General features: G+C 39.6%; 2 pseudogenes; one reads left to right on the top strand and one right to left on the bottom strand.

The window, feature by feature from the left end:
* The window catches only part of LOC128660035 (zinc finger protein 208-like), a 309,793-nt pseudogene that overhangs the window by 189,667 nt on the left and 103,763 nt on the right, over positions 1-16,363 (top strand).
* The window catches only part of LOC128660034 (zinc finger protein 850-like), a 60,695-nt pseudogene continuing 45,550 nt past the window's right edge, over positions 1,219-16,363 (bottom strand).

Here is a 16,363-nt window from a genome sequence, read left to right as displayed (position 1 = left end):
CTCAAACAGCCCCATTGTTTCCTATGGGGGAATCGTGCACGAGCACGTTTTTGAGGCTGGCCGCTTGCGTAAGCAACTCTGGTATTGAGAGTTGAAGCTGCATTAAAAATGCTCTACGCTCCTTTTTTGGAGCCTAACGCAGCCATTCTGTGGACTCTCAATACCAGAGTTATTTTTATGGTGCGGCCAGAAAAAAGCCGGCGTTAGTTTTTCGGGTCGTTACCGACAAAACTCCAAATCTAGCCGACTCAAACTATATTATAAGCGGCTGACAAGTATTTTTATTTGTATATTTGTTTTTAGTTTTTCTTTAGATTTGCTATGTATATTGTTAAGGTTTGTTTATTTCAAATAGGATACTACCTAAACAGGTATTGGCTTCGTCTTGAACTAAAACTATGGACAACGGTATATTATCAGCCTCCCGGGTTAAGGTTAGGTCAGGACTTTTGTTTCAATGCTATTTCAACAACTGGTATTCAAAATGCAAATGTATAACATGTAAAGTGCATTGTACAATATTAATATCAAACAATAAAACTGTTATATAAAAAAAAAAGTGTCATAAAACTACACATTCTATCTGAATCATGAAAGTGTGATTTCCTATCCTTTTAAGTATGATTAAAGTAACAGAAAATGTCTGTGTTTAAAGCCTTGCTGGAGATTAATAATCTGGGTTGGTGAAGGTCGGGGGTTAATTTGATATTGTTTTATGTACTGTTAAAGGGACAGTAACATCAACAGTAACGTCAAAATTAAACTTAAATAGATTGGATAGAACATAACATTTCAAACAACTTTCCAGTTTTAATTTATTATCCATTGTGCTTAGTTCTCTTAGTATCCTTTGTTAAATGGTAATCCTAGGTGAACTCAGGAGCGTGCAGGTATCTTCAGACAGCAGAGTTTGCAAGAACATTTATAGCTGTTATACATAGTTACAAACACTGCTGCACAGAGTGCTAAATACATGTGCACGCCCATAAGCTCATATAATATCAGCCTCCTAGGTTTACTCAATAACAAAGGATACCAAAAGAACAAAGCAAATTAGATAATAGAAGTAAATTGGAAAGTTGGGTAAAATTCCTGCTCTATCTGAATTATCAGCGTTTAACTTTCATTCTCAGATTTGGCTTCTGTCTTTGATGATGTTTTCCTAATTATTCGGTGATATTGTGTTTTTAATTAAACAAAAAACACATAATACTGGTCTGGATTACAATCACTTTTTATTTGCATGAAAAAACATTGTATATCATTATATAGTCAAAAGGAGCATTACATGATATATGCACACAATGGTATAAATATACCTAACACTTGTGCTCTTGATACAAAGGGATTTATCAGATATATAATGTTCCCCTTTAGTTATAGTAGCCATTTAAATTAAACTGATTATGATCACGTATGTTACTGATATTGTGTCTCATTAAATAAAATCAGTTTCCCCTCAGTAATTCCTCTGGTATAGAACATGTACTATGCTAAGCATCTATTGCTATAAGAAAAGGTTTATCCACATGATGTGCACATTAAATAAATCTCCCAGAAGTCAATCATTTGAGACTGTTCTTGTTTATTTAAGTTTCTAAAGCTCTATTCATATAAAGACTTCTTTATTCTGTAAATGTAACTATTTTCTCCCCTATGTAAATCAAACGTACAACTCCTAACACTGACATATTAATAAACAACACTGGGGGTGCTTTGGTGTAGAATGGTTGTGTAAACTGGTCAGTATGAGGACAGATCTGTATATTTCTGTGTCGTGTTTGTATTCTATCACATTTATATGAGAGAAATTGAGGTGCACAGGGGCACTTTAAATCTGGGGCTTTTGTAACTGGGATTTAGAAAGTATTATTTACAATATCATCCATTTTGATGCTTCTATTTAGAGAGTTTGTCCTCTAGGATAATTGTAAAAAGGTTTGTACACTGTGTATATAAAGTTTGTGTGTAAATATTTGGTGTTTAGTGATTTCATTAAGAACCTTTTTCCACTTTCTAAGCATGTGAAAGGTTTCTTCCCTTGTGAATCTTTTTATGTTTTTTCAGACAAGTCATTTGTGCAAAACTTTTTCCACACTCTGTAAATGTGAAAGGCTTTTCTCCTGTGTGAATCCTTTCATGAGTTTTCAGATCACTCTTTTGTGTAAAACTTCTTCCACACTCTGTACATGTGAATGGCTTTTCTCCTGTGTGAATCCTTTCATGAGTTTTCAGATCACTCTTTTGTGTAAAACTTCTTCCACACTCTGTACATGTGAACGGCTTTTCTCCTGTGTGAATCCTTTCATGACTTTTCAGACAACTCTTTTCTGTAAAACTTTTTCCACACTCTGTACATGTGAAAGGCTTTTCTCCTGTGTGAATCCTTTCATGAGTTTTCAGATGATCCATTTGTGTAAAACTTTTTCCACACTCTGTACATGTGAACGGCTTTTCTCCTGTGTGAATCCTTTCATGACTTTTCAGACAACTCTTTTCTGTAAAACTTTTTCCACACTCTGTACATGTGAAAGGCTTTTCTCCTGTGTGAATCCTTTCATGAGTTTTCAGTTCACCCTTTTGTGTAAAACTTTTTCCACACTCTGTACATGTGAACGGCTTTTCTCCTGTGTGACTCCTTTCATGAGTTTTCAGATGACTCTTATGTATAAAACTTTTTCCACACTCTGTACATGTGAACGGCTTTTCCCCTGTGTGAATCCTTTCATGTTTTTTCAGACTACTATTTTCTGTAAAACTTTTTCCACACTCTGTACATGTGAAAGGCTTTTCTCCTGTGTGAATCCTTTCATGAGTTTTCAGTTCACCCTTTTGTGTAAAACTTTTTCCACACTCTGTACATATGAACGGCTTTTTTCCTGTGTGAATCCTTTCATGACTTTTCAGATGATCCATTTGTGTAAAACTTTTTCCACACTCTGTACATGTGAAAGGCTTTTCTCCAGTGTGAATCCTTTCATGCTTTTTCAGATCACTCTTTTGTGTAAAACTTTTTCCACACTCTGTACATATGAACGGCTTTTCTCCTGTGTGACTCCTTTCATGAGTTTTCAGATGATCCATTTGTGTAAAACTTTTTCCACACTCTGTACATGTGAAAGGCTTTTCTCCTGTATGACTCCTTTCATGCTTTTTCAGATCACTCTTTTGTGTAAAACTTTTTCCACACTCTGTACATGTGAACGGCTTTTCTCCTGTGTGAATCCTTTCATGACTTTTCAGACAACTCTTTTCTGTAAAACTTTTTCCACACTCTGTACATGTGAACGGCTTTTCTCCTGTGTGACTCCTTTCATGAGTTTTCAGATGACTCTTATGTATAAAACTTTTTCCACACTCTGTACATGTGAACGGCTTTTCCCCTGTGTGAATCCTTTCATGTTTTTTCAGACTACTATTTTCTGTAAAACTTTTTCCACACTCTGTACATGGGAAAGGCTTTTGTCCTGTGTGAATCCTTTCATGAGTTTTTAGACTACTTATTTGTGTAAAACTTTTTCCACACTCTGTACATGTGAACGGCTGTCACAAATATCTCAGGATTCAGCTGCTAAGGAGTTAACTTTGTGTAGCTTGCACTCAAAACAGTTATTTGTTTTCAAGAAGAATTGTGTTTGTATTTTCTTTGAAGTGCCAGAAGCCCCCTGATTAGCCCACTAAATGTTATTGTGTAGGCACCGAGTCATAAAACCACTCGAGCTCTTCATCCCAGAGATACACAGGATAAAGTTTATGGCTTAAGCTGTCAATAGAATGCATGATGCAAAACAGGCCCTTCATTACAAAAACTGACCAGGTCACTGACAGGACATTGGTATATTATGTACATATGTGGGTTAAAAGTGTTATAACCTTAACGGCAGGTAAATATGACAACCTATGGCATATTTGATATCAAAACGAGTCTCCCAATAAACCTAAAAGGTTCTAGACATGTAAATATAGAAATTTCTTACCTAGCAGAAAATATACTGGATTGTATAATTTCAGGCAAGAAATTAGTCTATTGAAGGTCCTAAAGACAGGGGTGTTTCTTAGCCCGCCCAGGAGGGTATGGTTAAGCAACATGATCTCTGAAAAGTAGTTTTAAGAATCTTTTTTCTCAACAATAAGGGGGTCATTCTTACAAGGGGAGCTGCTGTACAGAAGTAAGGAGCCATCATTTTCATGCCAGCCCCTGGCGCATATCTTGAAGACTAGGAAAGTATTCAATTCTGTTTTTCTCCTTTTTATTTTAAAATACTGTTTGCGGGTGTAATTTTATTTGTAACAACTTTTTATTAATAATGCATTGTGCATAATATTTTTGGCATAATAAATAATTCCTTTATTAAGTTTGGCCTTTGTCTAATAATTGAACCACGTTACTGAAAGAGACTGGAATATTAGAACTGTATAATTTTAGGTTATTTTCTGCTAAATTGTATTTCTAGAGTTAATGTGTAAAGTCTGGGGTTTTCCTTAAGATTTTCCCTTTAATAAATTTTAAGTGGTGGCAGCATTTGAGCTATAGGATTTATAGTTTATTGTGGGTGACATTGGAAAGGGAGTGTTGGGCATTTCTCTTACGTCTAGTACAGATTAAGGGAGTGCGAATTAACTCTTGCACCCACTAAACTGAATCACAAGCTTGCCTGGTGTGGCTAGATTGTGACCTATAGGTGACAGAAAAGGGGGCTGAAAACCCTTTCTGTGCCAAATAAGTGACTGGCGCAGGGTTGGATAACCTTGGTTCGTCACAAATTGGTGGGCAACGGTGTAGATAATTTTTTTTATTATTAGATTTTAGTGCTTGTGGATTTGCTAGTGTGAAAATCCCGGTACTAAAAGAAATTGTTTCTTACAATTTCCAAAGGCTAAAACTCAGTGCATTATATAGTCACACATTGCAAACAGTCCCCTTCCCTATTCTCTGTTTTTCTTTTCTATTTTATTTTTGCTATGGAGGCATACGAGCAGCGATCTAGAGAGGCACTTATACTCCTATGCCAGGAGCGGGATATTCCAATACGTTCAAAGAACAAAGATTCACTAATACAAGCTCTTGTTGAATATGATAACAGCCAAATCACACCAGTTGAAGTCTCAGGAGAGATGTCTGCAGCTGTGGGCGGTGATTCATCAGGATCTGGGGATCCATTGGACTGTTATTTGCAAACTGTTCTTAAACATATGGGCTCAGTGGATGCAAGTTTGCACATGGAACTGATTACAAAGTTTTATGAAAGACAGGCTGCTGAACGACAGGCTGCCGTGGCTGAGAGGCAGGCGTCTCTGGCAGCTGAGAGACAGGTTGCTGAAAGACAGGTGGCTGAACGACAGGCGGAGAGAGAGTATCAGCTACAGCTTGCACGGTTGGAGAGAGGGATGGTCTCACCTGTTGTTAGTGAACCTAGAGACCCCCCTGCTCCCAGAGTGCGTGCAGAGAATTTTCCCACCCTGGAGAAAGATGGAAATGTGGATGTATTCCTGCGTAGCTTTGAGAAAGTGTGCAGACAGTTCCAGTTGCCAAGGGAGCAGTGGGCCAAGTACCTTACCCCTGGCCTGAAAGGTCCTGCACTGGAGGCGTTTGCTGAACTACCCCCAGAGTTTGATCAGGACTATGATTCCATTAAAGCTGCACTGCAAAGGAGATACAATCTCACTCCTGAGGTGTACCGAAAGAAATTCCGTTCTCTGCAGAAAGGTTTGGCAGAGAGCTATATTACAGCTGTTGGGAACTTGATGACAGCCTTTAAACAGTGGGTCAGAGGATTAAAAGTTACCACAATGGAGGAGCTGGAAGATTTGATGGTGAAGGAGCAATTTATGCAGCTGTGCCCAGCCGGAGTTCAAGAATGGGTTTTAGATCGGAAGCCCATAACAGCATTGGAAGCTGGCGAGCTGGCTGATTTTTACACAGCTAACAGGTCTCCAGAGAATGGGAGGAAATCCTTTTCTAAAGGGGGATCCACCTGTAAAGGAGCTGCTGCACGACCCCCCTTCACAAAACCTGCTGTGCCTTTATCCAGTGTGTCTGCTCCCTCTGGGAAAAGAGGGGCGGGTGCTGCATCTGGGCAGGGAGATACTCGCAAGTGTTTTGCTTGTCAAAAAATGGGTCACATCAGCACTAACTGCCCAGAGAGGAAGAAACCTTCAGCATCAGCAGGAGGAGGCCGCTCCTCAGGATTATCATCTTCTGTTTTGTTTGTAACCCGGCCAGAGGAAAGTACCAATGAGAACCTACAACCTGTGACTGTTGGAGATAAGGTAACATTAGGGCTAAGAGACACGGGTGCAGAAGTGACTATTGTACGTCCAGAGCTAGTTAGCTCGGAGGACATTATCCCTGGAAAGACTCTAGCAGTAAAAGGGATTGGGGGAGTACAACCTGCAGTGCCTATGGCACGAGTATATCTAGATTGGGGAGCAGGAAGAGGGTTAAGGGATGTGGGAGTGTCAGATAATATTCCTACAAATGTATTGCTTGGTACTGATTTGGGTAGATTATTGTCACAGTATATACCTGATCATGATACCTGTGACCTAGGTAAACAAGATAAGGGTCCTAATGTACACGAGACCATGTGTAACTATGCTCAGATATGTGCTGAAGGGGAGGGGGGCAGGGTGTGTGTGTGACGCAGCCTTTACCTGAACCAGACATGTCTGTAGGGCCCTGTGAAAATATGGGAGGATGCACTGACAGAGAGAGAGAGAGAGAGAGCTGAATGAGAATGACAGTCTGTTGGTGTGTGAACCAATCATCCCTAAGTACCAAAAGTGTGTAGAAGTAGTGCCAGAGGGGGAGGGCCCCTCTGTATCAGTGGTGACCCGACAGCAGTCTGCCCAGATTAGGGAGCAGGGGGTGCTTCAGCCTGAGGACCCAGGGGAGAACACTGATAAGGAAGGTGGGGGGCCTCAAACAGCACAGTCACTAATAATTGGTCAGAGTCAGGATTTTCAGCAGGCCCAGGGGACCGATCCCACACTAGAGAAGATCAGGGACCTAGCTAGGCAGCTGCCTGCTGACTCTGATAAAGAGAGAGTGTACTGGGATAAAGGGAGGTTGTACCGGGAGTCCATTCCAGTGAAGGGACAGGATCCCTGGCTAGCTGAGAGACAGTTAGTGGTACCTAAACGGTTTAGAGCGCAACTGTTGGGAGTGGCCCATGAAATTCCTATGGCAGGACATCTAGGGGTACAGAGAACCAAAGCCCGGTTGTCCCATCACTTTTATTGGCCGGGGATGGGTACTGACGTTGCTAATTATTGTCGCTCCTGTCCTGCATGTCAGAAAGTGGGGAAACCTGGAGAGGTGGGACGTGCCCCTTTAATTCCCCTCCCCGTAGTGACTAAGCCCTTTGAGAGGGTGGCTGTGGATATAGTAGGGCCCCAAGCTATCCCCAGCAGTTCAGGGAAAAGATTCATTCTGACGGTAGTGGATTATGCGACCCGCTACCCAGAGGCAGTGGCCCTGTCATCTATCAGAGCTGATAAAGTGGCTGATGCTTTATTGGGTATCTTTGCAAGGGTAGGTTTCCCTAAGGAAATGCTAACTGATCAGGGCACGCAATTTATGTCTGGCCTGATGCAGAATCTATGTAAAAAGGTGCAGGTAGAACACCTAGTGACTAGTCCATACCACCCCCAGACCAATGGCTTGTGTGAAAGGTTTAATGGAACCCTGAAGCAGATGCTTAAAACCTTTGTGGAGTCACAGGGAAAGGACTGGGAGCGTTACCTGCCACACCTCCTATTTGCTTATAGAGAGGTGCCCCAGGAATCCACTGGTTTATCCCCCTTTGAACTCCTATATGGACGCAGAGTGCGTGGCCCCCTTGATCTGATCAGGGAGGGATGGGAAGGGAAATTGGGTGCTCAAGAGACCTCAGTAGTAGACTATGTGATAAGGTTCAGGGACAGAATGCATAGCCTAGTGGGGGAGGTACAGGAAAACCTAAAGGCTGCCCAGTCTAAGCAGAAGCAGTGGTATGACCGGAATGCCAGAGAGAGAGAGAGTGTATGATGTGGGACAGAAAGTGCTTGTTTTAATACCCATGAGACAGAACAAACTACAGGCTGCCTGGGAGGGTCCATTTACTATCCTAAAGAGGATGAATGATGTGAACTATGTGGTGTCTCTGGATGAGGAGGGTAAAAGGCAAAAAATCTATCATATAAATATGATAAAAGCTTATGACAGAGTACCCACCGTGTTAACTGTGTGTAGTTTGCCTGGGGAAGAGCATGAGACTGACCCTCTTGTTGATTTACTGGCCACCACCAGGAAAAACAACACCCTAGAAGCTGCCCAGATTAGTGCCCACTTAACTGGGGATCAGCGGCATCAGCTGTCTGAGATGCTTAGGCCTTACTACAGCATGTTCACAGGGAAGCCTGGCATGACACACCTAGTCACACATCATGTAGATACTGGGAATCACCATCCCCTCAGACAAACAGCTTACAGGGTATCCTTGCAGGTCAGTGCTGACATAAAAAGGGAGATAGAGGAGATGCTAGAGCTTGAAGTGATTTGTAAGTCCCACAGCCCCTGGGCCTCCCCAGTGGTACTAGTCCCCAAAAAGGACAAAACCACTAGGTTCTGTGTAGATTACAGAAAGCTAAACTTAGTGACTGAATTTGATGCTTATCCTATGCCTCGCATAGATGAGCTACTGGACAGGCTAGCAGGGGCCAAGTTTCTGAGTATCATGGATCTCAGCAGGGGATACTGGCAGATCCCTATGACCCCAGAAGCACAAGAGAGATCTGCCTTTATCACTCCTTTTGGGTTATATGAGTTCCAAGTGATGCCCTTTGGGATGAAAAATGCCCCTGCCACATTCCAGCAGCTAGTTAACCACTTATTGGAGGGGCTAGAGGGGCAAGCTGTTGCATACCTGGATGATATTGCAGTGTTCAGTGATACCTGGGAGGAACACCTCACACATTTAGCCAGTGTATTGGACCGAATAGCCACTGCTGGGCTAACTATAAAACCAGATAAGTGTCAGCTGGGCATGGGGGAGGTCCAGTACTTGGGTCACCTGGTGGGAGGAGGGGTACTGCGCCCCGAGCCCAGTAAAACTGAAGCCATAATGGCCTGGCCCACCCCTAAGACAAAGAAACAGGTTATGTCCTTCCTGGGTACCGCAGGGTACTATAGAAAGTTTGTGCCACACTATAGTACCATAGCCAAACCCCTAACAGACCTTACAAAGAAAAGCCTACCTCTAACAGTCAAATGGACCCCTGAGTGTGACAGGGCTTTTAATTTACTGAAAATTGCCCTTACGGCCTCCCCTGTACTACAGGCCCCAGATTTCCACAGGAGATTCATAGTGCAAACGGATGCTTCTAACTATGGGCTAGGGGCTGTGCTGAGTCAGGTGGATAAGAAAGGTGAGGAGCACCCCATTGTGTACCTCAGCAGGAAATTACTCCCGCGAGAAGTGGCATATGCCACTGTGGAAAAAGAGTGCCTTGCTATAGTTTGGGCCTTGCAAAAGCTACAGCCTTATCTGTTTGGACGCCAGTTTACAGTGATAACTGACCACAATCCCTTACACTGGTTACATAGGGTAGCTGGCTCAAATGGTAAACTCCTCAGGTGGAGCCTAGCTCTACAACAACATGAGTTTACCATACAACATAAAAAGGGCAGTACGCATGGTAATGCTGATGGTCTGTCACGCCAGGAGGAGTGTCCCCTTTGACACGCATCGGGAGTGGCTTGTAGCCACCCCCTTTTGCGTCTCTTATTGGGGGAGGTGTCACAAATATCTCAGGATTCAGCTGCTAAGGAGTTAACTTTGTGTAGCTTGCACTCAAAACAGTTATTTGTTTTCAAGAAGAATTGTGTTTGTATTTTCTTTGAAGTGCCAGAAGCCCCCTGATTAGCCCACTAAATGTTATTGTGTAGGCACTGAGTCATAAAACCACTCGAGCTCTTCATCCTAGAGATACACAGGATAAAGTTTATCGCTTAAGCTGTCAATAGAATGCATGATGCAAAACAGGCCCTTCATTACAAAAACTGACCAGGTCACTGACAGGACATTGGTATATTATGTACATATGTGGGTTAAAAGTGTTATAACCTTAACGGCAGGTAAATATGACAACCTATGGCATATTTGATATCAAAACGAGTCTCCCAATAAACCTAAAAGGTTCTAGACATGTAAATATAGAAATTTCTTACCTAGCAGAAAATATACTGGATTGTATAATTTCAGGCAAGAAATTAGTCTATTGAAGGTCCTAAAGACAGGGGGGTTTCTTAGCCCGCCCAGGAGGGTGTGGTTAAGCAACATGATCTCTGAAAAGTAGTTTTAAGAATCTTTTTTCTCAACAATAAGGGGGTCATTCTTACAAGGGGAGCTGCTGTACAGAAGTAAGGAGCCATCATTTTCATGCCAGCCCCTGGCGCATATCTTGAAGACTAGGAAAGTATTCAATTCTGTTTTTCTCCTTTTTATTTTAAAATACTGTTTGCGGGTGTAATTTTATTTGTAACAACTTTTTATTAATAATGCATTGTGCATAATATTTTTGGCATAATAAATAATTCCTTTATTAAGTTTGGCCTTTGTCTAATAATTGAACCACGTTACTGAAAGAGACTGGAATATTAGAACTGTATAATTTTAGGTTATTTTCTGATAAATTGTATTTCTAGAGTTAATGTGTAAAGTCTGGGGTTTTCCTTAAGATTTTCCCTTTAATAAATTTTAAGTGGTGGCAGCATTTGAGCTATAGGATTTATAGTTTATTGTGGGTGACATTGGAAAGGGAGTGTTGGGCATTTCTCTTACGTCTAGTACAGATTAAGGGAGTGCGAATTAACTCTTGCACCCACTAAACTGAATCACAAGCTTGCCTGGTGTGGCTAGATTGTGACCTATAGGTGACAGAAAAGGGGGCTGAAATCCCTTTCTGTGCCAAATAAGTGACTGGCGCAGGGTTGGATAACCTTGGTTCGTCACAACGGCTTTTCTCCTGTTTGAATCCTTTCATGAGTTTTCAGATCACTCTTTTGTGTAAAACTTTTTCCACACTCTGTACATGTGAAAGGCTTTTCTCCTGTGTGAATCCTTTCATGAGTTTTCAGACAATCCATTCGTGTAAAACTTTTCCACACTCTGTACATGTGAAAAGCTTTTGTCCTGTGTAAATATTTTTCTGAGTTTTCAGATGATCCATTTGTGTAAAACATTTGCTGCACTCAGTACATGTGTGTGGTTTCTCACCTGTGTGAATTTTGTGGTGTTCTAGTAGATGTGACTCCCATCTAAAGCTTATCTCACATTCTGTACATTGAAAGGTTGCTCCTTTGTATGAATTACTTGGCTAGACTGTAGACTTTTCCTTTCTTTAATAGGTTTTGAAAACTCAGTAAATAGGTGTGGTTTATCCTCGGGGATAATAATTTCACTAGATAACTCATAAATGTTATCCTCTTGTTTGATGACTAAATTACTCTCTGTACATAATGATTGATTCCCAGTTCCTGCCAATTCACCATCTCCTTTAATTATCTGCTGTGATATCCCCAATGTTTGTGAATAGTCATCGGTGTCTAAGACTAATGGAGTTTGAGTTTTCAGATCACTCTTTTGTGTAAAACTTCTTTCATACTCTGTACATGTGAAAGGCTTTTCTCCTGTGTGACTCCTTTCATGCTTTTTCAGACTACTCTTTTGTGTAAAACTTTTTCCACACTCTGTACATGTGAACGGCTTTTCTCCTGTGTGAATCCTTTCATGATATTTCAGATGATACATTTGTGTAAAACCTTTTCCACATTCTGTACATGTGAACGGTTTTTCCCCTGTGTGAATCCTTTCATGTTTTTTCAGACTACTTTTTACTGTAAAACTTTTTCCACATTCTGTACATGTGAACAGCTTTTCTCCTGTGTGAATCCTTTCATGATCTTTCAGTTCACCCTTTTGTGTAAAACTTTTTCCACACTCTGTACATGTGAAAGGCTTTTCTCCTGTGTGAATCCTTGCATGAGTTTTCAGATGATCCATTTGTGTAAAACTTTTTCCACACTCTGTACATGTGAAAGGCTTTTCTCCTGTGTGAATCCTTGCATGAGTTTTCAGATAACTCTTTTGTATAAAACTTCTTCCACACTCTGTACATGTGAACGGCTTTTCTCCTGTGTGAATCCTTTCATGATATTTCAGATGATCCATTTGTGTAAAACTTTTTCCACACTCTGTACATGTGAAAGGCTTTTCTCCAGTGTGAATCCTTTCATGCTTTTTCAGATCACTCTTTTGTTTAAAACTTTTTCCACACTCTGTACATATGAACGGCTTTTCTCCTGTGTGACTCCTTTCATGAGTTTTCAGATGATCCATTTGTGTAAAACTTTTTCCACACTCTGTACATGTGAAAGGCTTTTCTCCTGTGTGAATCCTTTCATGAGTTTTCAGATCACTCTTTTGTGTAAAACTTTTTCCACACTCTGTACATATGAACGGCTTTTCTCCTGTGTGACTCCTTTCATGAATTTTCAGATGATTTATTTGTGTAAAACTTTTTCCACACTCTGTACATGTGAAAGGCTTTTCTCCTGTGTGAATCCTTTCATGAGTTTTCAGATGATCCATTTGTGTAAAACTTTTTCCACACTCTGTACATGTGAAAGGCTTTTCTCCTGTATGACTCCTTTCATGCTTTTTCAGATCACTCTTTTGTGGAAAACTTTTTCCACACTCTGTACATGTGAAAGGCTTTTCTCCTGTGTGAATCCTTTCATGAGTTTTCAGATGATCCATTTGTGTAAAACTTTTTCCACACTCTGTACATGTGAAAGGCTTTTCTCCTGTATGACTCCTTTCATGCTTTTTCAGATCACTCTTTTGTGTAAAACTTTTCCACACTCTGTACATGTGAAAAGCTTTTCTCCTGTGTAAATATTTTTCTGAGTTTTCAGATGATCCATTTGTGTAAAACATTTGCTGCACTCAGTACATGTGTGTGGTTTCTCACCTGTGTGAATTTTGTGGTGTTCTAGTAGATGTGACTCCCATCTAAAGCTTATCTCACATTCTGTACATTGGAAAGGTTGCTCCTTTGTATGAATTACTTGGCTAGACTGTAGACTTTTCCTTTCTTTAATAGGTTTTGAAAACTCAGTAAATAGGTGTGGTTTATCCTCGGGGATAATAATTTCACTAGATAACTCATAAATGTTATCCTCTTGTTTGATGACTAAATTACTCTCTGTACATAATGATTGATTCCCAGTTCCTGCCAATTCACCATCTCCTTTAATTATCTGCTGTGATATCCCCAATGTTTGTGAATAGTCATTGGTGTCTAAGACTAATGGAGTTTGCGGTATGATTCTGTTGCTTCCTGTAGTGAAGGATAGATAGATGAACTATTGACGTGTTTGTCTACATAAAAAGAAATAGAGTAAAGAAAAATATGACTTTTTTCATTTATAATATAATCCATCTTAATAAAAAAAAATGTTATACTCAAAAATGTCTTCCGTTTTGTATTTTTAAATTTATTTACCTGTAAATCACAAATTAAAAAAGGATGACATAGAAAGTAAACATTACTACACTATAGTAAACTAAATGACTGATTACTGATGAAAACAAGTTATAGGGCGGCATGTTCTCAGCCAGGGAACAAGTACATCTGTATTCTGGGCAAGAGAGGTGACATCCACCATCCTCATTTAACATTGCACAAGCAAATGCACTAACAGTGCTGCCTCACTTATGCTCAGCCAAATGGGTGAGAACATGATGTCTTTATCATCACAGACTTATAATCAGTGTGAAATGTTTTGAGAGGGTAAGAAGCAGTGACCTTATGATAATCTTTAGCTTTTGGCTGTGGTTCTTCTATTTATATAGCAGCCAAAAGTTTCATAATACTCACTGTAAAATTAAGCACACAAATCAGTGATGGTTCTGGGGTGGGGAACACTGGGGGAGTTGTGGGTGTTCCATGAGCGAGGTCAGAACAGGGGAAGGTGCAGGTGTTCTGAGTAATGAACCAGGTCTTGGGGTGAGGTTAGGCAGTTGTTAGACATAGTCTGTCTAAAAGGACAGAGGGGGAGTAGTATTTTTTACCCTACTCCTCAGCAAAATAGGAGTTGCTCCTTCTTTATAACTAAGTAGTTTTCCAGCCTCCAGTCAAGTTAAAAAGACCTTTATTAATTTCTTACAGGGTCCATCATATCAACCAACAACGTTTCAAACCTATTCCAGGTTCTTAATCATGTCTGTTGAGTAGTGTACAGGTGTGTCTTTTATACCTGTCCTGTCCAATCTTCTATCAATTTGCACACTAGTGCCATCTTGTGGTTAAAATTTAAAATTACATGTGATAAATAAGTTTTTAGATTTATTAATTTTTATTCTTTTCCTAAGGATTAGAATGTAATTTTCTAACTCCTTATATTTATCACATGAAATATTAAAACCAAATTATAATATATACAGTTAAAACCCATACACATAATAATATCAGAATCAATATGCTGCTACAGATATGTGCTACAATTTTTAGAAAAATAATGACCATTCAAAATCTTTGTTCAGACCTTCAGGTATCATCTCCCTTCTTTTAAGCATTTGGTCCCTGTCACCTCCCCTCCTGGGTCTGTCAACTTGTTCAATTACTTGAAATCTAAGTTGACTGATGTTATGACCCATGGAGAGGAAGTGACAGGAAACAGGAGCCTCCAAATTTTTATTCCTGATGTTAGACTTATGTTCAGTGATTCTAGTTCTTACTTCCCTACTTGTTTCACCTATATAAATTCTAGCACACGGACACTTGATGAGATATATAGCGTATGTGCTTCTGCATGTCAAATATTTCTTTATTGGATATTTAGTTCCCTTAATGGGATGAAGAAATTCCTTCCCTTTTATTATTGAACTGCAGTGGCTACAATGTAAGCAAGGGTAACAACCCCTATTGTCTGACCCTATTGTTGTTTGTAGATTTTTCTTTTTGCTACCTATATCTGCCCTTACCAGTAAGTCTCTCAGATTTTTCGTTTTTTTGTAAGCTACCATAGGTATGTTTTTAAATTCATCAACTTGGGGATTACAGTCTTTCAATATGTGCCAGTGTTTATTTATAATGTGTGATATCTTTGTTCCTAAAGAATTATATTGTGTGACAAATATCATTCTGTTATCTTGTGTCTCCTTTTTTGTATTTTCTTTCTGATTTTTGCAGTGTTCTAATTGTTTTGTGATTAATTCTTCTGGATACCCTCTTCTTTTGAATTTTTCTGCCATTTCTGTTAGTCTGATGTTACATTTCCTTTCGTCAGTTACTATTCTTTTTACTCTTTTAAATTGGCCTTGGGGTATTGCTTCTATCGTTTTTTTTGAATGAAAACTGTCATATTGTAATACTTTATTTTTGTCTGTTGGTTTTACATATAGATCGGTTTTCAAAAAACCTTGTTCTTTATACACAAAAGTGTCTAAAAAGGCTACTCCTGTTTCCTCCATGTTAAGTGTAAATGTGAGACCAGCAACAGATGTATTGAGATGTTGTACAAATTGCAATAGGCTACCAGTGTCGCCCCACCATATGCCAAATTATCACAAATGAATTCAAAGAATGTTTAATTGAAAAAAACCCAGTAAGACCGGTAATATATATCTCACCCAAAATACATAAAGATAAATTTCATCCACCAGGACGCCCAATAGTGGCGGGAGTAAATTCCATTTTTTCAAAAATTGCAGTTTTCTTAGACAAAGTATTACAACCCTACCTATTAGATACATCATCATATCTGAAAGACACAAATGATTTTCTTTCTAAATTAAAAGATATTGGACAAATTGGAGATAAATGTATCCTATACTCATTAGATGTTACTAGCTTATATACATCAATCAAGCATACAAGTGGAATTGAGGCAGTAACTAATACATTGAAAACTAATAACAAATATAATGAGCAAGAAATGCAATTTCTAACAGATCTGTTATCTATTATATTATATCAAAATTATTTTTTATTTCAAGACACCTTTTATTTGCAGAAGCAAGGTACTGCAATGGGCTCCAGTGTTGCCCCAACATATGCCAACATTTTTATGTCCCACATAGAAGAGAAATTTGTATATTCACATCCATTATTTTTACAAAATGGTGCAGCATGGTGGAGATTTGTGGATGACATATTTGGCATATGGTGGGGCGACACTGGTAGCCTATTGCAATTTGTACAACATCTCAATACATCTGTTGCTGGCCTCACATTCACACTTAACATGGAGGAAACAGGAGTAGCCTTTTTAGACACTTTTGTGTATAAAGAACAAGGTTTTTTGAAAACCGATCTA

This window comes from Bombina bombina, chromosome 5 (assembly GCF_027579735.1).
Source record: "Bombina bombina isolate aBomBom1 chromosome 5, aBomBom1.pri, whole genome shotgun sequence".
NCBI classification, from domain to species: Eukaryota; Metazoa; Chordata; class Amphibia; order Anura; family Bombinatoridae; genus Bombina; species Bombina bombina.
This window is presented reverse-complemented; position numbering and strand designations above follow the sequence as displayed.